The 26642-nt window shown below is 43.2% G+C and overlaps 1 long non-coding RNA gene across 1 annotated transcript; it reads left to right on the forward strand.

The window, feature by feature from the left end:
* The first annotated feature begins 5973 nt into the window (after positions 1-5973).
* LOC103548046 (uncharacterized) lies at positions 5974-10854 on the forward strand. Its single transcript, XR_544146.2, has 3 exons — positions 5974-6088; positions 6457-6667; positions 10665-10854. It is a non-coding gene; the product is annotated as an uncharacterized lncRNA (long non-coding RNA).
* Positions 10855-26642: the final 15788 nt, after the last annotated feature.

A 26642-nucleotide genomic window follows, 5' to 3' on the forward strand; every position in this document is an offset into this window, starting at 1 on the left:
ATCACAGACTTTCTTTTGTTCTTGGCGAAAGCCAGTGAACCAATTACTGTTGACATATTTTTTGACAGATATCTGTTCATCAAGTGGCATTAGAATGGCAGAAAATGAATGGTTGGGGTTTTTTCTGTGTGTGTGGGGAAGATTGGCCCTGAGCTAACATCTGTGCCAATCTTCCTCTATTTTATGTGGGACACCACCATAGCATGGCTCGATGAGCAGTTCTAGGTCTGCACCCGGGATCTGAACCTGCAGACCCCAGGCCACCAAAGTGGAGCACGCAGACTTAACCACTACACCACTGAGCCAGCCCCAAGGGATTTTTTGAGCTTAACTTTCTGACTTGTAAATCACACATCTTCTGAGAACTTTGGTGTGGGTCCTGAGAAAAAGGTGGGCATTTAAACATTGTCATCACAGTAGTGACAGCCATGTAGCTTTACCTAATAATTCTTTGTGCAACCACAGTATGATCACACTTCTGCAAAAAGAAAACAGTTCATATTTAGGATGGCTTTCTACTGTCACTGATGAGAGAAGAGCAATGTGCTTGAAGAGCATGCGGGACACTTAGATCAAAATAAAGGAAGAGATGCCCACAGAGGGCCATAAAGGTACTGGAAAAAATAAAATCCCAGTTCATTTAGAGAAACATTTGTTGATCACGTACCATGAGCCTGATGCTCTGCCGGATGTTGCTTCTCACAGAATTGAACAAGATGGATGCCATGTTTTACATGAATCTGTTTAACATCTCCCAGAAAAGAAGGATCAGAAAATTATCTGTAGTAAGTATCTGCTATCTTTTCCATTCCACAATCATCCCTTCTTCTGCTTTTCCATGGTATCATTCTTCTCCATTCTCAGGCCATGAGTTGTGGAGAGGGCTGATCCCACTTCCACCTCCAGGTCCAGAGGTGGCCATGTGTCAGGCTGAATGAATTAGCACAACAATAGGTTCAGGTGACCATCTGACCCAAAGTGTTACAATAATATTTCAGTCTTACACTTGGCAGAAACCAGAGGAAGATGAGTCCTCATCTGTTATACTTGTACCTTATAGGGTTTCTAGGTAATATAATTCTGAGATTCCTGGAGGCCATCACACAGAGAAAGTTTGCCTGAAAACGAAGCCAAGCATAGTAGAAATCAGAGTTTAAAGACTGACAGAGATAAGCCTGTAAGATGGCATTCGGGCTCCTGGATCCAGCCACCCTTGAAGCTTCGTTTACCCCCTGGTATGCCCAGGTATGTAAATCAATACATTCTCCTCTTTCGCTTAAACCAATATGGTTGAATTTCTCTCATTCTCTCTTCAAAGACCAATACGTTTAATTATTACTCAGTTGATGGGTTCAATTGTGTCCCTCAAAAAGATATGTTGAAATCCTTACACCTAGTACCTCAGAATATGACCTTATTTGAATACAGGATTGTTGCAGATGTATTTAGTTAAGATGAGGTCACATTGGAGTAGGGTGGGCTCTTAATTCAAAATGACTGTTGTCCTTATAAGGAGAGGAGAAGAGACCCAGGGAGAGGATCAGCACGGGAAGATGGAGGCAGAGACTAGAGTGATGCTGCCGCAAGCTGAGCAACACCTGGGGCCACCAGGAGCTGGAAGAGAAAAAGAGAATCCTTCTCCTGAGCCCTCCGAGGGAGCATGGCCTGGGTGACACCCTCCTTTTGGACTGCTAGCCTCCAGAACCGTGAGGCAATGCATTCCTGTTGTTCTGAGGCATCCCATTTGTGGCACTTTGTAACAGCAGGACCTAGGAAATGAACACGCCAGTAAAAAGTGATATCCATGATGAGAATATTATGTGACTCACCCCATTGGGAAGATAGAAAGAAATGATTTTAGAAAAAGTTTCCAAAAGGAAAATAGCCCTTGCATTGGTTCTTAAAAGGCATATAAAAATGTAAACAGGCAAATGAGGAGAGAGGTTTCCTGAGCAAAGGAGCTCATGGATGTAGACATGTGTCTGGTGATTTGCAAGGAGGTGATGTTGCTCCAGCGAGATGCACACGGAGGATTCGTGAGGCGGGAGGCAAGATGGGCAGGTGTGGACCACACCACAAAGGGCTTTATGTTTCACACCACAGAGTCTAAATCCCAACCTGAGGGCACTGGGGCTCTGTCTACACCAGGAGTTTCAGCAGGGAGTTCTCGATAGGCATTTTAAACACATTCAGAATTCTTGGGACCCAGAATTTTTCTCCCGTATCCTCAGCACTATTGACATTTGGGGCTGGGTAATTCTCTGTTGTGAGGACTGTCTTGTGCATTGAGGGTTACTGAGAAGTATCCATGGCTTCTACCCACTAGATGCCAGTAGCACCCCTGGGACCCTGGTTGTGACAACCAAAAATGTCTCCAGACATTGCAAGATGTCCCTGGGGGCCAGAACTGAGGTTCTCCAGTTAACAACCTCTGTACCAGACATTAAAGAGAAAAGATTCATTCCTCAATCAACAAATATTGCAAGCCTAATATGTGGCTGGCACTGTTTTAGGCACTAGGAGTAAGAAGCAGCATGAAAGATGGCGTTTCCCCTCCAAGGAGCTTGGATTCCAGCAGGAATGGCTTCCTTTTACATTTCTGCAGCCTGTTCTTGTCTGCCGGGTCCCAGATGCTGTCCACACTTCGTAGGAAAGAAGAGCCCGCAGAGGGACCATTCCTGCCATTGGACACCTCCATGCCAGATGGGGAGTGTAGCATGGGCTGCTGGGGCCTCCGCACATCTGTTCTCCACTCTTCCCTGGTAACAAACCTTCATTTTGAGCTGGCACATACTTCCTGGGATAAAACCTACATTTCCTTGTCTCTCTTGTATTTCCTTTGAACGTATGGCTACGTGATTCATTCTGGCGAATGAGATGCAAGTGAAGGTGCCCTGGGGACTTCTGGGGAGGTTCTTTAGCGCAGGTGGAGGTGGTGATATCTTCTAGTCCTTCCTCATTGGCTGGTGGAAGGTGGATTTGATGCCCAGAGCTCTAGCTGACCCCTTGGAGAATGTGGTGTATAGTAGAGAGAATAATGGCCCCCAAAGATGTCCATGTCCTGATTCCCAAAAGCTGTGAATGTGTTACCTTACATGGCAAAAGGAACATAACAGATATGGTTAACTTAAGGATATTAAGATGGAGAGATCATCCAGGTGGGCCAAACGGAATCAGAGGGGTTTCATAAGATGGAGGCAAGTGGGTCAACATCTGACAAAGGAGATATGATAGAAGCAGAGGTTGAGAGTGATGTACTTTGAAGATGGAGGAAGGGGCCATGAGCCAAGGAATGCAGGCAGCTCCCTAGAAGCTGAAAAAGGCAAGGAATGGCTTCTCCTCTAGAGCCTCTGGGAGGAATACAGTCTTGCTGCTCCTTGATTTTAGCCCCGGAAGACTCAGTTTGGACTCTGACCTCCAGAACCGTCCAATAATAAATTTTTGTTGTTGTAAGCTACTAAGTTTATGGTAATTTGTCACAGCAGCCATAGGAAACTAACTAACTAAAGTGATCTTGAGAAGGGGACCTGTGCATGGATGGGGAACAGAAAGCTAGGACCATCACTTTCTCCTGATGACACCGTGGAGTACCAAACGGATCCTGAATTTGCCACTTCTGGACTTATTTTATGCAAGAGAGAACTAAACCTCCATCTTGTTTAACACACTCTTATTTTTGGTTTTGCTTTTAGGTGCTAGAGAAACGCTGTTTGAGTTTTCTTAGATTCTGTGCTTGTCTGGTTAGCGTCCATTTATTACAGAGCCAAATTAATGGCCAAAGTTGTTTACATCTCCCCTGCGATCCAGACTCCATGCTCTGAACCACCTCCTTCGTCTAATTCTCACATAACCCAGCCCACATTTTCCTTGCCCTAGAGCGGCCTAGGGCCAGGCACCAGACGCCTAGGGACAGCTTCTGTGCTCCAAAGCCCACCCGAATTATTCCAACTAGCCAGTCCTAAGCTGTCTACCCTGCCCTGTGTTTTCTTTCCTGTGGAAATCCCAGGAAAGGCCTCGGTCTTCCTCTTGTTTCTTTCTGCCTCCTGACCCACATGGGTGCTTCCTCCTGTGGCCCTGCCTCGTGTGCCATGCCCCTCATTTCTGGGGGAACTGTGAGTAACATTGAACTTTTCTTTTAAGAGCCTTGACCTCCCCATGATGTCACTCGGTCACCTTTATAAATAAAGACCTGGCACAAATCGGCCACTAGACCAGATTCTAAGTGATACAAGTACAACGCACGCACACACACAACAAATAAACTAAACCATAATTTCAGAAAGTGATAATGGTTTGAAGAAAATAAGTAGGATGATGTGATAAAGAGTGATTAGATAAGGGTGGGGTCAAGGGTCTTTTTGTGGGGGTGACCTTTGACCTGAAAACTGGAGATGAAGAGCGCCATTTGTGTGAAGACTGGGGCCTCTTCAGGCATTTCAGGCAGGAGGAATAGCCAAGCAAAGGTGTGGAGGTGGGTGGGAGCTTTGTGAATTAGAAGTCCAGTGTGATTGGAGCATCAAGAGAAATGGAGAAAGATGAGGTCAGATGGTACCAGACTCAGATAAGGAGGTAACCCTTTCTTCTAGATACTGTGGGAAGCCATTGTGGGGTTTAAGAGGAAGCCATTGGCTCCAACGTACATTTTAAAGAGAGCTCTCTGGATATTGCTATCTTGAGCATGTGTGAAGCTGACCCACCATATGGCATGATCCAATTCTGTCACGCCAACTTTCATTGGTCCCTCCTGGGGCCTTAAAAATTATATTATAGCTGACTACTAGTGTTCACGTGAATTATGATCCAGGATACCAGAGCTAGGTTGCTTTTTGTGTGTGTGTGTGTGTGTGGGGTTTCTACATCAGATACAGCTTTCTATGAGGCTGATAAATATAAGTACTTGGGAGTATTTTATGGATCAATGAAATATTAATGGACCTGGAGGTGCTTTCAGTGTATTTATAAGGCTAGGTCATCTATAGGTCAAACACCATTATAGCAAATGCAATTGTAATGAATATCTTCAATAAATTTGGTTTTTAAGCCCCAACCTATGTCCTACTGATCTAAAAAAATATGTGCCTTTAGGCCCCTAATTCTTTAAATGCAATTCTGAAATCCAAAAAGCCACCTGAAACCCGAAGTTGGTTTATTTTAAATAATTCAGCTAATGGCCAAATTGAATTAAACTGACATGAGTATATATATATATATATATACACACACATATATATGTATACATATTTTCATTTATAATATATTATAAATTATAATAATTTATAGTAAATTATAAATTATAATATCTATAAATATGTATTTATAGATAAATAAAATTCCTCCTACTGAGTGGAATATTCATATGTTCCACTGCAGATTTTGGGTTTGATTACAGGGATCTGCCTTAGTCCCACTGGGAATGTTACTTTATACTCCATCGGCAGCGAATTACTTCAGATCCAAGGAAGAGCTGAATTCTGAAAGGTATTGGGCCTAAAGGGTTTCAGATGGAGGATTACAGACCTCCGCAACCATATATGACCACTTTTTTTCAGAATGTGTAAGAAAAGCATTTGAATAGTAATTGATAATATTTGGAAGTCAGGGGAAACATTTAAGAGAAAATGGATAGAGAAATCACACAAATACCAATAATACTTATGTTTGCCTGTCCCACTAATTTTACCAAACATTTATATCACAAACATCTCTTTTGTTTGTGGCTGGAGAGGGGGAGTTTTGTTCTCTCGTAAGCTCTGTGAGGTCAGAGACGAGGGTGATTGTTTCCACTGCTGTATCCTCGATCTATAACCAAGCTTGATAAATAGTAGACACTCAATAAATATTTTCAGAATGCAATTATTAAGCCAGTTGAGGAGCCTGGGGAATCAGATTTTAGCTGACCCACCCAAGTTGCGAGCTTAGTGGACTGGAACTTGGGTCTTCCCATCCCTACTCCAATATTTTTTCTCCCTATACAGTTGCTGCCTTGCTAAAATGAAGAGAAATTGAAGCCCTTTGTGAGGTCATCAAAGGGATTAGAACATAGAGGAGGAAAGGGGATGCACGGGGTCTTTGCTTCAGTTGGACAAAGGTAACCCATTTATGTACATGGTCAAGGGCCTTGTTTCTGGATAAAAGAAGACGCTCATAAGTTTTAATCTGAGAGCATCATTGGCAGTGAGAGATTGTAAAAGTAAAATATTCACTTTGAAAAATGAAGCCTATTAAATTCAAGGCATTGCAATTTCCCATTGTGAGACTGTGGTACCAGCGATTAAGCTCTATTGTGTGTCTACAGTCCTTGTTACCGGCGGTATTTCGTATTATTAACTGAGATGCTAAGAATATCAGCTCTCTGAAGCTAAAGCGCCGTTCTGCTCCTCACGTGACACAATTTGCATACATCTAAGGATTCATCCTCGATTTGTCTCTTTCCCTTATTCCCTGTATCCTGTTTAGAAGCCAGTCCTGTAGACTACACCTCCAAATGGATCCTGTGTGTGTTCACTTCTCTGCCCACGCGGCTCCCATCCAGACCACTGCGGCAGCTTCTGAGCTGGTCTATGTGCTACGTGTTCTCCGCATGCAGGCAGCCACTCTCTTAAAAGACGGAAGCTGTCTTAGGATGTGTGCCCCAGCAGCAGACCCTGAGATGAGGATTTGTGTGAAGGTAATTTGTTAATGAGTGCTCCCAGGGAAGCCGAGAAAGTGAGTGAGGAAATGAGGCCGGGAAGGGAAGGAGGCAGAGCGAGCATGCAATCTCAAGGAGTCCTGGGGAAGGTTACTTGGGCTTGGCCCACAAGAGAGTTTTGGAGTGTACACCATAGCTCAGACCGCCCCAGTCAGGAACAAGGGAGCTAGAGTATTGCTGCTCCTTGTACGCATCAGTCATTTGTGCTCGCTGCAGCCAGGGGTCATACCTTTCCAGACAACTCAGGCTCTGAGTATGTAGGATAAAGAATATTCTCACAACACCTCCAGGAAATAAGCATGATGGTTACTTTCATTCTACTGGTAAGGAAGCTGAGGCACAGGGTGGTTAAGTAAACTGCCCACAGCCACACAATAAGGAGTGGTGGAGACAGAATGTCATCCTGGAGCTCTATCTTAGAGTCCGTCTTCTTCCCTCTGGCTTCAGATGATACTATAGTGTCTCACACACCAGAAGGGTGGGTAGCAGCAGAAGTACCAGAGGAAGTCTGCAAATTACTGGCTTGTAATTTTTCAGAGTGTCAAGGCCATGAAAGTCAAGGAAACACCAAGGGACTCTTCCAGAGAGAAGAGGATAGAGGCATGAGAACTAAATGCAACAGTGATTCTGAAATTGATCCTCTTCCTACAAAAGACATTGTTAGGACAGTTGGAGAGACATGAATGGGATCTGGGATTAACTAGCATATTCTGTTAGTCTCCTGAGTTTGATGATTGTTTATGGTTGTGTAAGAGAACGTCCTCGTTTGCAGTATATACACACTCAGGTGTTTGAGGCAGCAGGTCAGCAACTTACTCTTACAATTCAAGGGAGAAAAGGATCTTTCTTCCATATGTGAAATTTTTCTGCAATTGTGAGATGGCTTCCAAACAAACAAAGTCCTTAAGCAACATTTATTGAATAAGTACCTTAATTACAATTCTTAGCTTTGAGTTTCAAAATAGATATTTGGTAAGAAGATAGTCTTAAAAGCCAGGCTTTTACAGGAAAGCACTGTTTTGCTGGCATTTCCCAAACTGGGCTTTTATACCTCAGGAACCACGGCTTTGTGGGCAGACCACAAAGTGGAACATAGATTGGGAAAGGTGAGGTTACGAATTCAGGGAAATTTCTGATTATACAGGATGGCAAAAGCCCTTGGGGGCCAGAAGGAGGAGCCCACAGATGTGGCCTGAAGAGAGGAAGGCAGGAGATTCTGACAGGAGTGTTCTGGGTCTAGGTTTGTGGTCGCCTAGAACTTTGGGTCTAGAACACAACCCTTTAGTTCGAAGTTTAGGGAGAACGTCAGCCCTTCAGGGAAGCACTGTGTTGGGCACAAGCATGCCTCCGACACGGCTTGGGGTAGGAGAACACCATTGGTTGGCCTGGGGAACCTCACAGGGCCCCCAATCCCCCCAAATGAGGTAACAACCATGGTGCAGTAGGGGCAACAATCAACCACTGTACCAACGGGGATGTGGAAGTGTTGTATGAACATTTTCCTGGAAGAAGACTGGGTTCAGGAAAGGAAGTTTGGGTGACTGAGACTTCATGACCAGAGGCAATGGTGAGATCCATAGTCATTAACACCAGGTACCAACACGGAGTCCAAAAGAGTAGGTGGGTTCAACTCCATCTTGGTGGACACCAGCCCAGAATGCCCATTGAGCAGAGAGGCCACACTACATGATTGTAGTTGCAGTGAGGATGGAGGGTAATGCCTGAAGACCGTGAACAGAAGGAACCAATGTGAAAGGGGAGCTCATGGGCCAGACACAACTTCCTAGAACTATGAAGACATAATCTTTGCCTGGTACCCAAATGCATCTTGGGAAGGGGGCAAGAACCTTGAGACAGGAGAAAAACTCTGAATGTTTGGAAAATTACCTGAAAGAAAATTTAACAAAAAGAGTAGTGATGCCCTTAATTGAGGAATTAAAAGATTTCTGCTATCAGTAGGAATGAAACTTGAGAATAAAAGGATAATGTTAGAGAAAATGATTTATATACTCTGCTTCCTTCTCTCCCCACTTTTTTTGTTTTTTCTGGTGGGGAAGATTGTCCCTGAGCTAACATCTGTGCCAATCTTCGTCTGTTTTGTAGGTGGGGTGCCTCCACAATATGGCTTGATGAGCAGTTTGTAGGTCCATGCCTGGGATCTGAACCTGTGAATCCCAGGCTGCCAAAGCCGAGTGTGTGAACTTAACCACTGTGCTATCAGGCCGGCCCCACTCCCCGCTTTTTTTACACACTGGAGTCATAGTTATAAACATCGACTTCTTTATAGAAATGATGAAAATGATGGCAGTAATTAGGAGGTACAAGGCAAAGTCATTGGCATCATCTGATAACATGTTCAGAGAAGGCTCTTCTAGAACTGAGACCTGGCTACAAAGAAGCCAGTGATGGAAAATGTTGGGGAAAAAGTGTGTCAGGAAGAAGAAAAAGCCCAGGCAAAGGCCTTGAAATGTTATTAAGCTTGGCATGTTTTAAGTCACAAAAGGAGGCCAATGGGGCTGGAGCTTGGAAAGTCAGTGGTGGGGAGATGGAGGGTGAGGAGAGAGAGGTAGGCAGGGACCAGACCATGTAGGGCCTGGTAGGCCATGATAAGGAGGTCTAGATTTTATATTAAGTGCAATAGACACACAAGAGAGAGGTTTTTTTTGTTTATTTTCTTTTCTTGCTGAGGTAGATTTGCCCTGAGCTAACATCTGTGCTAATCTTCCTCTATTTTGTATGTGGGTTGCCACCAAGGCATAGCCACCAATGAGTTGTATAGGTCCATGCCTGGGAATCCAACCTGGGCTGCTGAAAAGGAGTATGCCGAACTTTAGCACTAGGCCATGGGGCTGGTCCCCAAGAAAGAGTTTTAAGGATGAGTACAAGTGACTTAATTTGTGTTTTAAAGTAATTGTTATGGTCTGTTGGGTAGAAAATGGGAACTGGGAAAACAAGAAAGAAGCTATTGCGATGAATAACCAGAGATTGAGTGAAGTGAGTGGATTCAGGAGATAATTTGGAAGTGAAGCTGCCAGAACTGTGGGAAATAGGGAAACAGAGAAATTAATAATAATTCCAGAAGTTTTGGCTTAAAGAAGTTAGTCAGTGGTGGTAGGGGTGATGGAGCCATTGACTCAAATGGGAAGACCAGAGCAGGAAAGTATGATGTGGGTTGGGTTGCTATTTCATTGTGATGCTTGCCTACTTACTGATATCTCAATCAATGCTAAAGAACATGGATCTGTCAAACCACAAGCTCCTCTTCCAACATCAAACATGATGGCAATACGTGCAATATATCTAATAGAAAACCGTTTCCAAGGCCGTGTATTTCCCGTACAAGATTTTTATTTAGTTGGTAATTCATTTATGGCTCTGTTTACATTTTCACATGGATGCCTTGCTATAATTAAAATAACTCTTGAATTTATCAACTTGAGCCCCAAATTAAAGACCCACTAAAGGGTTTGCATGGTGGAATGAGTCTCCATATTCTGTTCTCTTCTATATGAACAACCACATAAATTTTTTCGACACATGTAATGTTTGACGTCAGTCAAAAAAAAGTACAACAGAAGTATTCCATGTTTAAAGCAGAGCTGAAAAAAATTCCATATTGCATAAAAGAAAGAGTTAGATTGCCACCAAAGTGAAAGGAAATCAATGGGACGACTTTGGAGACCCATTTCAATCTGTTGTTGACATTGTTTTCTGGGAGTAATTTTCTGAAAATGTTAACAGTATTGAGTTTGCCTATTGATTCTATTATTTTTGACCTTGCATTAGTTCAGGCTAATCCTACATGCCAGAAAATTTCCTTTCACAGCTAAAATTATTGTATGACTCTGGAGGAAACCTCCAATCAGGTCAGGCAACCCCCTCAGGATTTTGATGAGCATATAAGCAGCAATAATGAGTTATGTTGACTTCCAATACACTTTCATGTTGTTTACATTTTATTAAATGATTTAAGCAGGGTCATCATATGAATGATCAACATATTGATGGAAACACTCAAGCCTGGATGAATTGAAGGCCACAGCCAGGCAGCAAGACTGGTCAGCTTGAATTTGAGTCAATAGCGTAAATATATATTTGCTACAGAATCGAAGCCAACTGCATATTCATTATTCTGAAAACCCCACTAAATAAACAGCTACAAAGTATACCCTGGAAGATACCCTTTCTTTCCCCAGTAACACCCCATCTATGCCGTCTCCAAAAACAAATAACCCAAACTGAATGAATTCAGCAGAATTGATGAGGACAGAGTGAATGGGAAACCAAAAACTCTTGAATGGTTTTCCCAGGAAAAGAATAGATTTATTGTCGGCTCTAGGTAGAGAAATTTGGCAGCTGTATTTTCAACGGGCTTATGAAATATAGTCTTAACATGGCATTAACGTCCCATCTGCTCCCGAGTCTGCCCCTCCCACATATCTCCCTAGGAGGTCAAACCACCTATGCACCTCTCTCCCCACCCCATTCTTGCCTTTGATCCTGTAGTTATGCATCTGCCTGCAAAGAAATTTCAGGATTTACTGGCACAATGCTAATGGGTTTGCCCACAAATACTTAGAAGAGTGTTGCTAGAGGAGTTAATTTGCCTCTTAATGATTTAATTATATGCTGCAGCTCTGCTGTACAAGAATAACAATGTTCTTTGCTTTTCTGCTGCTGCTGGGCCTGCTGAGTTTGGAGACTTTTGGAAAAGAATGATGTGTGCTCTCCTTTAGAGAGAGGGGAGTTGAGTCATTGGGGAAGAAAGGAGCATTTGCCCATGCCACGATATCAGCTTTTGCATTCATCTATAATGGACTGAGGGGGTCTGTCAGGATAACACTGATGACCATTGTCAGATGTGCTGTGATTTTTACGTGCATTGTCTTGATTGAGACTGGGAAGGCGTATTAGTCTTTATTTTCAGATAAAGTCCACTGAGGTTACCTGGCTTGCCTGACACGGAGATAGGAAGCGGATGAGCAAGGAGTCCAATGGAGGCCTTTTGACTCTAAAGCCCAAATGTGTTTTCCGTGGCCTGAGACCACCTTTCTGCAGTGCAGGCTAGGCTCTTTGGAAGCAGACCCTGAGACAGAATTGGAGGTTCAAGGTGTTTATTGGGATTGACGCCTGTAAGAGAAAGGAGAGGAAGCGGGATCCGGCAGAGGCGGAAGTGGAAGTGAAATGCAGACCCCGCAGCCTCGGCCGGCCCTGTGGGGAGCTCTGGGGCTGGAACTACCGGTCACAGGCTCCTGCTTTGGGCAGAACTGGGCAGACCTTTATGCCGCCACCTCGCTCTATCACTGTACCAGCTGCTCCGAGGGGATGACCTGCGCTCAGGAGGCATTTGGCAGCTGTGGCAGCCCCTGAATTCGAGAGGAGACAGCTGTGCAGCAAGGCCTTCCCTGAAGGGAGGTCTGGGCTGTGCTCTCAGTGTCTACAATGCGCTGTTTTCAGGTATGTCTATAAAAACATTAACCATTCATGAGAGACCTCGAAGAGGAAATAGGAGGACTGTAGGGTTCTGGACCAAGAGGTCTGAGTTCGTATCCCAAACCCACCACTTCCTGGCTAGGGCATTATGGTAGGTTAGTTGAACCTTGAGATCAACCGAATCTGTAAAATGGGCATATCGGCAGCATTTTATTGACGTATGATGAGGTCTACGGGTAATTTCTGTAAAGCGTCTCTGGTCAGTGGAGGCTATGTTATGAGTCTCTGTAGAAAGAGACCACGTTCTGGGTCACCCCTCCCAGATACCGACCTCACTGGGTATTCTCCTGGTTATGAGCATCCTCCTTCTGCTCAGGGCTCCCTGAAGCTCCTTGAGAACACCTGCACCCACAGCCAGATTGTCCTCTAGCCTTTCACCGCAAGATCTCATTGCAGGGGAGTGGGAATGAAACAGGGGACCCCCTGAGCTTGGAGTCTGTGAACGGTTGTGCTATTAAGGTGCTGGTCCCTCCCTGGAACTCCAGGCAGAGTCCAGTTCCCAGCACGAGGGTTTTTCTGCTTTGCTCTGGGCTGCGAGGGAAGCCAAGCACCAAGGCAGCTGGGTAGAACTGGAGGTCGGAGAGGACTGTGCCCTGCCTCGCACCCTCAGGATTCAGGTGAGGGCAGGAGACTCCCAAATGTTTACTGAGCACTTATTATGTGCTGGCCCCTGAGTCATGAATTTTGCATGAATTTCTCACTCAATCTTCACAACAACAATTTGAAAAAGTATTGTCCCTGGCCACATTTTAGCCAGAAAACAGAGGCTTACAAAAGATGAGGGAATTTTGCCAGTCCCTACAGCCACCGAGTGCTGGAGCTCAGAGTTGAACCAGGGCCCTGGGACACCAGGTTCAACGTGTGAGGCAGAGGGGCATGGGTCCCTTTCCATAGTGAGAGAAGGTCTCGTTTTCCTACACATTCAAAGACTGCTGGCTTTTTTTTTTTTTTTTTTTTTTGAGGAAGATTAGCCCTGAGCTAACATCTGCCGCCAATCCTCCTCTTTTTGCCGAGGAAGACTGGCCCTGAGCTAACATCCATGCCCATCTTCCTCCACTTTATATGTGGGACACCTACCACAGCATGGCTTGCCAAGCAGTGCCATGTCTGCACCCGGGATCTGAACTGGCGAACCCCAGGCTGCTGAAGTGGAACGTGCGAACTTAACCGCTGTGACACCGGGCCAGTCCAAAGACTCCTGTCTTTAATTTCACCTTCCTACAGGTTAGATTCCTCCAAGACTCTGCTGTAGGTGCATGCATGTTTGACATATATATAAGAAATAAAGTTTATGACTGCAGAATCTTAGATGGAAAACTTCACTGGCAATCTGCAACAATTTTCCCCTATTCATTGGACTTTTTCTTCTGACGTCCATCGGTTTTTATATATTTTCTGTCTCTACGCCTGGTATTGAGTGGAATAATTATCAGCTTTACTCAGATGATGCTTATCAGTTAAATTGTACTTAAGTTTCACATGAGGCAATCACTGAGGATAGAATTCTAAGGTCAGTCTCGCCTGGATAAAAATCGCAGCTCACTGTTGATGAACCATCTCATGTGAACATGGTCCATTTGTTAAACTTTCCATCTGTAAAGTGGGTATAATGTCACTCATGGAGTTGTTCAGTAAAGGAATGAATTTAAATGCCTGGGACATAGTAAATCCCTCAACAAATTCTTCTTCTTCTTCCCCAGTTTTCCACGAAGGACAAGAGAACAGATTTGAAGTTGTGTTTTAATTACACAGCAGGATGGCTTTTTGCTATTATTTGTTTGATTTGTTTTCTTCAGGTCATGAGGAAAGGGCATAAGGAACAGCGGTGATTACTAATACACTATTCGTTTCAACTCCTGAAGGGTTATTTTCAAAAGGAAGTAATCTTGGGTCTTCAAGAGGCAGGGGTAGGGAGAGCCAAAACTCTTGAACCTTCAAAGAGATCCAGGTGGACTCGATTTCTCAGTGGAAACGAAGGGACTTCCTTCTTCAGTGGAAAAGAGACGCCAAGTGATGAACTACGCACCCTCGTTGAAAATTTCCCTGTATATTTGTCCCTGGAGGAGTGCGCCTCGGGGAGATTTATTGTTCGAAGCTTTTAGCCTCGAGCTTAATTTTTAAAAGTATGTATTTCCCTAGAAACAGAGTAGCTCCATTTAAAAGTCACAGGTGCCCCTGAGCTCTGCTCGGAAAATTACCTCAAGTTTCATTTAATACCAGTCTCAGACCTGGAGGCGAATTATTTATTTCACCACTCTGAGAACGGATTATGCTTCTCCCACTCCCAGTTCGGTCCATGCCATCTTGTGGATGGAGACGCATGCCCCGAGAGATGAGAAATGAGCAGGAGGAAATCCTGAGCCCTACTAATACGGGAAAATATTGAAGTCCGGAACATCACCTTCCTGGCAACCTGATCCATCCTACTCTTGTCGTGTGTGTTAGTTGCAATTCCCCCAAGAGCCAACTCTAAGACCAAGATTGGAGGACAGTAGTTCATGTGGAGGTGAAGCCAAGAAACACTGGAGGGGAGTGAAAAAATGAGGCAAAGATGGGGATGTGTGTCATGAAGGAAGTTACTCCTCTGGACAACTCGAGCTTACTCCTGCTGAGGAACCCTGGCAGACAGAGTACGCTGAAGTATCCATGCCGAGGACGGGTGAGGAAGCTGGGATGTTTATCCATCAGTTCCCATCAGTCATTGGTTGAGGGCAGCTCCCAGGGGTCATTGATTATCTGGCATTTCAAGCCTGCCATGCTGTTGGACAGGGTGGACTTGAAGGTCAGAGAAAGCTCTCAGGAACAGAAGACGTCAGGCCAGTGTGCCTTGAAGTGGCAGGGGCTAAGCAGATATGAATGGGCACCAATGATAATGAGTACAAGTGCTATCAATGGGTTGAGTCTTTGGCTTCTAATTTGTTTTGAGTCTATTTAGGTCCTATGCTTGGTGCTGAGGTGACACAGATGATTAAGATCAAATTCTGCCCTTAGGATGCTCACAATTTAGTGAAGGATTCGAGGGAGACAGACAGGTAACAAATAATTTCAAGCCAGTGAGATTAGTATTATATTTAACATATGTGTATCATTTGTGCCAGGCTGCACTCTAAGCACTTACCTAGATTAATTTATTTGATCTCCACATGAACCTTACAGGGTGGGTGCTTTTATTATCTATTTTAGAGATGAAGAAACAAATTTCAAGGTTTTCAGCCAGTCTGTGAGAGAGCCAGAACTGGAACAGGCTATCTGGTTCCAGAACTCCGTCCTTATGTGCTACACTATATATCAGGGTTTCTTGAATTTGTCAATATTGACATTCTGAGCTGGATGACTCTTTAACATGGGTGCTGTCCTGTGCATCACAGGATGTTTAACAACATCCCTGGCCTCTACCCGCTAGAAGCTGGTAGCACCCACTCTCTCCCCTCTCTGTTCCCACCCTCTGAGTCATGACAACCCCAAGCGGCTCCAGACATTGTCAAATGTCTGCTGAGGTACAAATGGCCCCTGTTGAGAACCACTGCTGTCTGTTATAAAGCAATCAGTATTTCCTGGGCAAGTCTTCATGGAATGCAGATGAAAATGCCTTCCTTCTCTGTTGCTTAATCTTCTTTTCTACAGAGTAAGAAGAGAAGTAGCATTTTTGGAGCCGATCGCATCTGTAAGGCAGCAGTCAAGAGAAATGGAAGTAGGATTCAAGTTACTGAAAAGTAAGGGTGTTTTTTGTGCATCTGAGTTGTGAACCAGGTGTTCTTGCCCACCGCACTCTGTTGCATGCCCTCTGAACAGGCTGTTTCTATGGTTGTTTAGTTTAAATGTTGTCTTGCAAGTTGATTAACTGAGAAATTAGTGAAAAGACCATTCGATGAGTATGGACAGTGAGTTCCTATGGAACTGTTTATTGTTTTCCGTTTTCCTTGGGCTATTTTATTCATGAGTTTTTAGCGTTCTCTTTTGAATACCCCTCACACAAGTAAATATCCCTCTTCTTTCTGTCACAAGCGTGGAGATTCCAAGCTTTTTTTCCAAATCCTCCAAACTCCATTTTATCCATGAGGCTTTTTACAGCCAATCAAATTTGAAAACTGATCCTTGAGATCCTTGGTGTTCTGTATGAGGACAATAGCCATAACTTTGGCATTAAAGTGTCCTTATTTGTCTCCTTTCTTGCTTCTGGTGAAAACACACCTTAATTCAATCTCTTCCAAATTTGGCTTTATAGCTAATCTCTATGATCAGAGAAGCTTCATTTTCATGTTGGAAGCCTGACAAATTCACTTTTTCAATTGGTCGTGGAAGTATAATCCTATGATGTTGAAGCATTCTTTACAACAAAGCATTTCTATCTGCCTTTGGATGACTTATTGAACAGGACTTTGTTAATCTCCTTACAATTCTCCGTGATCAATGATTATGATGGTCCTTACCCCTGCTCATGAGATAAAGAATCACCCTGATAACTTAGACTCTGTTTGTGTGCTATTTGTTAGGGGTAAAATGCTGCCATGGTCCAGAGTGTAAGCTCTGGGGTCAGATAGAACTGGATTTGAATCCAGACTCCACCTCCACTACCGTGTGAGATTGAGCAAGTGTGGCAGGCAGAATAAAGGCTCCTCCAAAGATGCCTACGGGATTTTGCAGCTATGATTAAGTTAAAGATCTTGAGGTGGAATATTATCCTGGATTATCTGGGCAGGCCCAATATCATCACAAGAAGGAGATCAGAGTCAGAGAGAGAGATTGGAAGATGCTATGCTGTTTGCTTTGAATGTGGAGGAAGAGGCCACAAGCCAAAAAATGCAAGCAGACTGTAGAAGCCGGAAAGAGTAAGGAAATGGATTCTCCCCTACGGCCTCCCAAAGGAATGCAGACCTGCTGACACCTTGATTCTAGCTCAGTATGATCCATTTTAGACTTTCGACCTCCAGAATTTTAAGATAATGAATTTGTGTTGTTTTAAGCCACTAGGTTTGTATTAATTTGTTACAGCAATAATAGGAAACTAGTATACCAAGTACCTTAATCTCTCTAACCCATTGTTTGCTCATGTACAAAGTAGAATAATAACGATACTTATCCCACTGGGCTATTGTGAATTATAAATGAGAGATGCACTTGCGCTGGTCCTGGAGTAAAGTACATGCTTAAAGATACTGAATTAATCATGGGCTTTTGGTTTTGCCATCCAGCAGCATCTCCATCATCCTGGTACTATTAAACTTCCAAAATTAGTATCTCAGATGGTTAATTTTACGTGTCAACTTGGCTAGTCTATGTGGCCCAGTTGTTTGAGCAAATACTAGTCTAGATGTTGCTCTGAATTCCTAGCATATATTTCTGGCTGTGATTAACATTTACAATCAGTTGACTTTGAGTAAAGCAGATTACCCTCTGTAATGTGGGTGGTCCTCATCCAATCAGTTGAAGGCTTTAAGAACAAAGACAGGTTTCTAGAGGAAGAAGCCATCGGTCTCAAGACTGCAGCATAGAAACCCTGCCTGAGTTTTCCTCCTGCTGGTATGCCCTGCAAATTCAGTTCCACACTGCAACATCAACTGTTACCTGAGTTTCCTGCCGACCTGCACTGTAAATTTTGGAATGGCCAGTCCCTACAATCACGTGAGCAAATTTCTTAAAACAAATCTCTCTCTTTCTATCCCATGGGTTCTGTTTCTCTGAAGAACCTTGACTAATACACCATCCAAACCAAATGCAGAACACCAAAATTGTAAGAGCTTGAAAAAGCAAGGGGTGGTGCTGACAAGTACACAATATTAAACTTTCACTCTAGTTTGCTAAGAACTTTGCATTTCCTCATTGCCATTTAAAGGGACTGCACCTCAGTTGTTTCCTTTCCTTCACCTTTAAACCAAAAGTGTATAATTAGGATTGTGGGAATAATAGAATCGCTTAAGACAAAATATCACAGCAAAACAGTTGGGATGGTTCTGTGACATCCTTTATAAGGGGGTTTGATCTTAAACTTAAAGTAGGGTTGACATTCAACAAGGGTGATTGGTATCGCCATAGCAGTTTTTATATAGCTCCTTCCTAGCCCCTCTGGTTGCCCCCTACCTTGTCTTGACCTCTTAAGCCCCTACCCTAGGGTGCCCTGGTAGTCAGGCAACTAAAAGGTTAAAGTCCGAAGAGGGAGCATCTGTTCTGATTGGTTGGTGCTGGTGCTATGTAGGTTGTTGATTATTTTCGTATTGCTTCTGCCTAAACATAAGAGATAATGAAGAAAATACAGTGAAGAATTGTCTAGTTTTCAAATTGTAAATGTCTATAAATGTGCAATTCTAACATATGTTATCATTTTAAGAAAAAAGAGGTGAAAATCTTCATATTTCATCCCTTTTCTTGGGGAAAATTTTAAATCCTCATTTCAAGCCATTCTTCTTGGGACTAATATAGTGTGTTTCTTGTTTACTTTTTTCTTTAACAGATAGGAGACAAGTGTGAATATTTTCAATGGACAAATATTTAGATTTTCTCCTCTGAAGATAAGTCTCATTGTCTCATTTGCTGATTCACATATAATTCTTCTGTATAAATTATTTTGTTATTGGCCTTGGGAGTAAAGACTAACTCATTCATCCTGTTGGATTTTCTTCCCCCAATTTCATAGAGAAAGTTATTTGCCAAACACAAGGATTTGATCAATAAACAACTTGGAATCCCTAGGAGACCTTTAAAGAGATTTGGATTGTCAAACACTGACTCTGGATCTGTTCTGGTAGTTGTTAGAAGTTACACAAACAGTTTTGTTTTTAACTTCAATAAACCAAAGTTTTGGTAGTAGGAGAAGAGAAGATTTGGTCTGTTATTGATTAGTTGCTATAGATGCTCTTCCAAAGAAAGTGAATCAACAAGGTGTTGACAGTATCAGCAATGTCTTACATCTCTCTTGAAAATTATTGCTTGCAGTTGGCGAGTTGTTTGACATCACTTCTTCCTGCTAGGAAACAATAGAGGTGAGCTTGTTTGCTCCAACTAAATTTTGTAGGAGCCTGTGGACATTCCTGACCCTAAACCAAGTGCCACAGTGCCTGACAGTAGGACTGCTAAGCCAGGAAAGGGAAAGTATTCCCTGAAACACGTTCCAAACTAAGCTTCCTGATGGTACAGGATGCGTCCATCTTTTTAACCCAAATTCCCAGCACTTAGCACAGTCCCGGCCTGGAGTACTCTGTAAATATAGACGATTTCGATATCTGCCAAGGTTATGTTCTAGAAAAATACGCAGAGAGTGATTTGGTCTCTCCTATATGTTAAAGTTACATTACAGAAAAATGCAAATTATAGTAAAGAAAAAAATTTATCAGTGGGAAATATTTAGTCCTTGATAGATGCTGAGGGTACATAAGAAGAAAACACAACTTATGGAGAAAGAATTTATACATGAGAATGATTTTCAGGGGAATTTAATGGAAAATAAAAGAACATGAGCCACATTCCCAGATCATGAATGCTGCTCTATGCATGTTAAATAATACTTAAGATAAATTATATAAATAATAAGAAAATGAAAGGTATTATATAACCATTGCCCCTTTAAAAGGTGAACTCTGGACTTCTGAATGGGGGGATCTTAGGAGTCCTTAACCTCTAAGATCCAAGGCAGAAACCAGGCGAGGAGGCCCCCAAGCAGGAGGAAGGGAAGATGGAGAGGCGCGAGTGGAAGGGAACCCGCAGCTGGCTCTCTCAAGTCCATGTCGACCTTTGAGAGACGAGCTGCAGGACAGGGAGCAATTGCAGGCCCCTGGAGGCCTGAGGTTTTGCCGCCTCATCATTATTCTTCAAGTCAGTAAGGAAGGGATGAAGTGTGGATTGTATTCCATTACGAATCTTGACTTTTGGTGTTTCAAGACACCACACTTTCACTCTCTTCTAGGCAAAGAGATCGCTTACCAAAAATGTGAACTATGGCTTAAAGTGAAACATATCCTTAAAAAGTTAGTTCTAAAAGTACAAAATGATAACCAAGCAGTGTTTAATATGATCTCCAGAATCTATTGAATTCACTAACAAGGAAATTACAGTTTTACAACTTGTTCTCACCACCCACCTTCCTCTTAATTTTATTTCTGATATGGTTTTTGAAAGTAGGTTCATCCTCTTACTCTCTATTTTCTCCAACATTCCCTCCCTCCCTTGTTCCCCTCTGCTCTTCTGCAGGTTTTCAGTGTCGTGTTCACATTTTCAAATATGCTAATTAGTCAAGTAATTATTTAATCCTTCCATCCTTCCACGCCTTGAGAGTGAGCCTTCTGAAACTCTGTGCTCTAGGCCCCTCACTCCTCTCACCCTAGTCCAGGCCCTGGCTCAGGGTGTGCCAGCCACAGGAAGGAAGAGGAAGAGCCACTTAATAGAATAAGTACAGGCGACATGACTTCTTATAAGAAAATGGAAAGATAAGTATTTTAACCTGATGGGTCCTTATTTCCAGAGATAAAATATTAACATTTTCTATTAAAAAATTAAAAACAATTTAAATTCACTCTCTGTGTGGGCAAGGACTGTCAAAACTTAAAAAAACAATGTTGAAATCACAAAAGATACAGCAACAATTTAAATAAAATTTCTATATTTTAAAAAGTAACATAAACCCTATTGAAAGGCATACTATAAACATGGATACATATGTGCAACATATATGGCAACATGTATTTACTATGGAAGAGTCCGTGCAAATCAATTTTTAAAAACCAAGACCTATGGGAAAAAGTGAGCAAAGACCAAACGCTCCATTCATACAAAAGGAAATACAAATGGCTAATAAACATTTGAAAGCGTTCAACCCTAATAAGAGAGAAATTCATACTAAAACAAGATATCTTTCTACTATTTATAAACAAATATAAAATTTAAAAAAATACTTAGTACTGGAGAAAGTATGGTGAGTCTGCCCCAGGAGGGCCAGGTATGGACCATTTCTATTTCTCTCCATCTCTTCAAGATTGAAATACTATTTGCTTTTCCCTCTCTCCTGATTCAGCCCCTATGGGGACAATTTACCAATCTTAATTTTAGGAGCTTCATGTTAAATTTTCCTTTGGGGTCTCTTTGTCCTTTCTCGCCATTGTGCCTTGGCTGAGGCCACCAAAGTGCTACCCTGACAGTTCTCCTTAACTTTGATTCTCAAGAAGGGGAGGTTTCTGGTTCTTTATGCAAACTGGTCTACTTCTTCCTGAGTTCTGCCTCCTAAGGGAGGAGGCTGCTGGAGAAGGTGACTGATTTACCCCAGTGAACTTTCCAGCTTTTAGCACCTAAAATCCCTGAGAAAAATCCCTCAGTCCCCAGAAAACTGGGACAACTGGTCACCCTACTGCCATGTGAAATTAAACAAAAAATTCTGTTGCACCATTTCCCCAGGACATAAATTTCCCAGGGCTGCCATTACAAAGTCTCATGAACTGGGGGTCTTAAAACAACAGAAACTAATTCTATCACAGATCTGGAAGCTGTCAGTGTGAAATCAAGGTGTCAGCAGCGCTATGCTCTCTCTGATGGCTGTAGGGGAGAATGTTTCCTTGCCTTTTCTAGCTTCTGATGACGGCTGGCAATCCTTGGTGTTCCTTGACTTAGCAGATTCGTGAGTCTAATCTTTGCTTCTGTCAACACATGGCCATCTTCTCCCCGTGTATCTTCACATGGTCTTCCCTCTGTGCTGTGTCTGTGTCTCTTTGGATTAGAGCCCATTCTAATGACCTTATCTTACCTTGGTTAAATCTGCAAAGACCCTTTTTCCAAACGAAGTCACATTCTGAGGTACTGAGGGTTAGGACTTCAACATATCTTTTTAGGGGGACACAATTTAACCCATAACACTCAGTCTCGCATTCTTTGGTTCTTGTACAATAAACTCTTTAGCACGAATCATAGAAGATTCTAAGTGCAGAGTTGAGACATTTGTACTTCATCCAGTAGGCATCAATGAGTCACTGATGGCTTCTGAACAAAGGAGTGACATACTGTAAGCGTCATTTTAATAACATTAATGTGGAAATAGTGTACACGATGAATTGGCTCATGATGGAAGCTGGTTATTAGGACCATGAGAAATCGCCTGGGCCTGGTGCCCAGCGACATCACTGCCTCCTGCTGAGATCAGCCTTTTGTTCAGGAGACATCACACACCTTCTCACCACAGAAAAGCCACGTAAGACGAGGGCAGTGTGCAGACATCCTTTCCAATGATCAGAATTAGATTCTCATCAAGCTGCTGCTAAGGGACCTTGTTTGGCCCACCCTCTTATGAAAGTCTCTCTTATCAAATAATAGGGAAGAATCCCCTTTCTTGCCTGTTTCCTCATCCTCGACCCCTATGCTGAAGTCTTCCCACCTGAGGGTCGGTATTCCCTTCTCTCCCACAACCCATACCCGTGTGTATACTCAACCACACTTCAGCCTGGACCATGTCTGATTTCAAGTTTGGACATACCTTCTGCTTGCTTTCTTGGTCTTTGAGACAAATCTACATTCTCCTCCTTAATCAGACTCCTTTGACTTTGATCTTCGCGTCTTTCTTTGGTCTCAAGATTAAAACTCCTGGTAATGGTGCAGTGATGGTGGTGGAGGGTAGGAGTTGGCACGCACTTACCATAGTCTTTGGCCTATGTATTACCGTAGGCATTCTGCCCTGCCAGCATGCCTCTGGGTTTCAGACTCTGAAGGAGCTTCGTTCCCTGGCTCCCTGAGAAAGATCAGTCAGCAAGCTCTTAGAGTAATGACAGCAGGGTGCTTCAACTACCCAAGCCCATTCTACATCTCTTTCCATACCCCTTTCTTGGGGAATCTTCCCTGTTTATGGCTTAAAAGATTTAGCCCTGGTAGCCTCCTCTCGGATCCCAGCTGGTTGGACAAGGAGTGGGTAGCCAACCAGGACGGTCAGATCAGATAGTTTCTCTCCCCAAATTTGTAATGATATGGAGACTAGATTAGTTAACTGTGCGGAACACAAACTGGAGATTCTCATAGACTCAGGGTCCAAAGCTGACATTTCGGGACATTCTTGATGAACTACCTGCAAGTGTGTCGAATGTAGGAGTCCATCTTCAGAGAACGAAGAATGAGATATCTATTCATTCATTTGACAAATACTGATTGAGAACAAGTATTGACTGAGAAGGACCGGCCTCCAAGGTTCCAGGCTTTGAGGACGTGAGAGCAAAACAGCCTGACCTCCCAGAACTTGCTTTATGGAAGTGGCAGAGAGACAATAAACAAATAACGCTGCCCGAAATTGTTATAAGTTAAGAGTAATGAAGAAAGGATAACAGAAGAAGGAGATAGAGAATAACGAGCTTGGGGGGGCGGGGCATGGCGCTGCTGTTTTAGACAGGATAGCCAAGAAAGGCCTCTCTGAAAAGGTCCTCTTTGAACAGGGACTTGAATGAGGTGAAGGAGTAAGCCACATGGATATCTGGGGGAAAACACGGTAGGTGGAGGAACAAATGTGAGAGCCAGGAGGTGTGAGGGAACTTGGAATGGCAAGAAGGCCTATGTGGCTAGAGAAGAGAGAGAGGGAGAAAGTAGTGAGGTAAGGTCAGAGACCAGATTAGAAAGGTCCTGTGAGGCTGGTCCTGTGGCAGAATGGTTAAGTTTGTACGCTCCGTTTCGGCAGCCCACGGTTTTGCCAGTTCGGATCCTGGGCACGGACCCACATACCACACATCAGGCCATGCTGTGGTGGCGTCCCACATAGCACAACCAGAGGCACTCACAACTAGAATATACAACTATGTCCTGGGGGGCTTTGGGGAGGAGAAGAAGAAGAAAAAAAAAGAAGATTGGCAACTGTTGTTAGCTGAGGTGCCAATCTTTAAAAAAAAAAAGAAAGAAAGAAAGATCCTGTGATCATAGTAAGGACTTGAGATTTTATTCTAAACATGATGGAAAATCATGGTATAACATGACCAGATTTATGTTTTCAAAGGATCACTCTTGCTGCTATGTGGAGGACAAAGGATGAGGGGACAAATGAGAAAAAAAGAGAGAGAGAGAGGAGAAAGAGATTGACCGCTTGAACATCCTGTAAGTCCTGAGAGTCCTCACTCTGTTTTCTTTGGTCTGAGAAAATCTTCTGCATATTTAAGACATATATTTCTTTACTTGGTCAAACTGAGTGGATGTCAATTCCTTGCAATCAAATTTCCCCCTGATTAGGACAGAGATGCTAAGAACCTGAAATGTGGTGTGAGTAATGCATAAGAAGAGAAGGGGACAGCTATAAAACATACCGTGGTCATACATGCGTAGGACTTAATCATGTGTTATTTTTAACCATAGGTGGTGAAAGTATAATTCAATTTGTGGAATTCTACTAGAGTGGTTCTCACCTGAGGGTGATTCCGCCTTCCAGGGAACTTTGGCAGTGTCTGGAGACATTTTTGATTGGAGGGATGGTGCTACTAGCATCTAGTGGGTAGAGGCCATGGATGCTGCTAAGCATCCTACAATGCACGGGACAGCCCCAAAGAATTTCCCAGCCCCAAATGTCAATGGTGCCAAGGTTGAGAAACACTGCTCTAGAGTACTGTGGAGGCAAACATAATGTGCTCAGTCACAAGCATGATTATTTATCAGGAGGGCTTCTTGAACCTTTAAGATATCTCCTCGAAGTCGAAGGAAGGAGTAAAGATAATGGAAATTATACTTACCAGTTGAGATGTACGGTTCTCCGAGGTGAGTCAGCGGACTCGACCCCTCTTCTCCGGCTTGTGTACATGTCTTGAAGCAGCCATCTTCCCTGTAAGAGGATCAGTTTCCCAGATAGAGGAGGAGGACTTGCCCAGATGCAGATAATATGTTTTGAGAATGGACATCTTGCAAACGCACCATTTTCTAGTTCCTACCCTTTGTTCTTGCTATAGTTTTGCAGATAAGCATCACATATTGCCAAGTTACCATCAATGGTTTTTGTAGACGATGTTTGCAAATACAACGCAATCAGATTGATGTCCGATATTTATCGTTAATCTTCACAAATGAGTGGGAGAAAAATTCCTTCCAAGACTAACTAATGTAACAATTTTCCCTTTCCGCCACATCAAAGCATTAACGTCCTTGCAAATTCAATTCAGTAAATAAACGTTTGTTAAATTGAATTGCAAATCAATCCATTTTGATTCTTGATGAAGAAGGGGGAGGCAGGGAGACTGACTGATGATTTCAGGCTAGGATTCACCATACAATTACTCCAGGGGAGAAAGGGGCACGGGCGGCCAGGATGCCACCGTGCCAGGCACAGTTCTTTGCTCTAGTGGTTCCAGAACCTCCATTTCATCTGTTCCCTTGGAAGAAGCTTGCCATCATCTCAGTGCCTTTAGAAATCCTCTTGGAAGGGGAGGGAGCTATTACCTGGGCGTAGTTTTTGATGGCAAATTGAACAAAGCCTTGTTACGTGTTGCTATCATCATTCTTTTCCCACTTATCTCTGAATGATAGTCATCTATTCAACAAATATTTATTGAGCACCTGCTGCATCCCAGACCCACTTCTAATACTGAGGATACAACAGAGAACAAAATAGGCAAAACTCCCCAATCTCTTGGAGTTTGCAGTCTAGCTGGTGAGGTGGATAATAAACCAGATGCTTGACTGAAATATTTGTATTTGAGAGAGTGCTATGCTAAGAAGAAAGTGCAGGAAGTGTGTATGGGCAGAGGATTGTCATTCCAGATAGGTTGGCCAGGGAGAGCTGTGCTGAAAAGTGACCCTTGAGGGAAGGCTGGAAGGAAGCGAGGAATGAGTTCTGAGGATGCCTGAGAGAAGGACATTCCAGAAGGATGGATCAGCACATGTCAGTGCTCTGAGAAGGAGCATGGCTAGTGTTTTGGAAACTGTGTGTCTGGTTGATGAGCGGGCAGTAAGCGAAGGGGAGACAGGTAATGGGGGACCCAGCCACTCAGGTTTCATAGGTCATGTGCGGATGTTGGCTTTTATGAACAAACGACATGGACACCAGCAGAAGATTCTGATTAGAGGGGTGGCTTCACGTGAATTGTGTTCTAGTGGGACTGTTCGAGCTGCTGTGAGGATAACGTAACTGTGGGGAACAGGTAAGTGAGTAGTTCATCGTCACAACTCAGGGGAGAGACACTGTTGGCTTGGACTAGGGAGGTAAGAATGGATGCACTTGTTTCCTGACAATATTTTTGCTTTGTCTGCTTACTCTTGTTTCTCCGTTTCCAGCAATAGTTACTAATTCACGGTTACCATTGACGTTTCCTGCACTTTCATGAGTTTCTTGAGCCCTGTCTGTTCCCCCAGTTTCATTGTTATCAAACAGCTCGGCTGTGATAGACTGCTGATTTTCATCTTCCAATTGATTAATTTCATTTACACATGCATCACCCACATCTCCAGCATCTTCAGCACTGTTTTCACATGATGAGTCATTTGCGAACGATAGATTTTCATTATAGGAGTCATCTTCGGGGTAGAATGTGTTGGA

Source organism: Equus przewalskii, chromosome 21 (assembly GCF_037783145.1).
Source record: "Equus przewalskii isolate Varuska chromosome 21, EquPr2, whole genome shotgun sequence".
Taxonomy (NCBI): domain Eukaryota; kingdom Metazoa; phylum Chordata; class Mammalia; order Perissodactyla; family Equidae; genus Equus; species Equus przewalskii.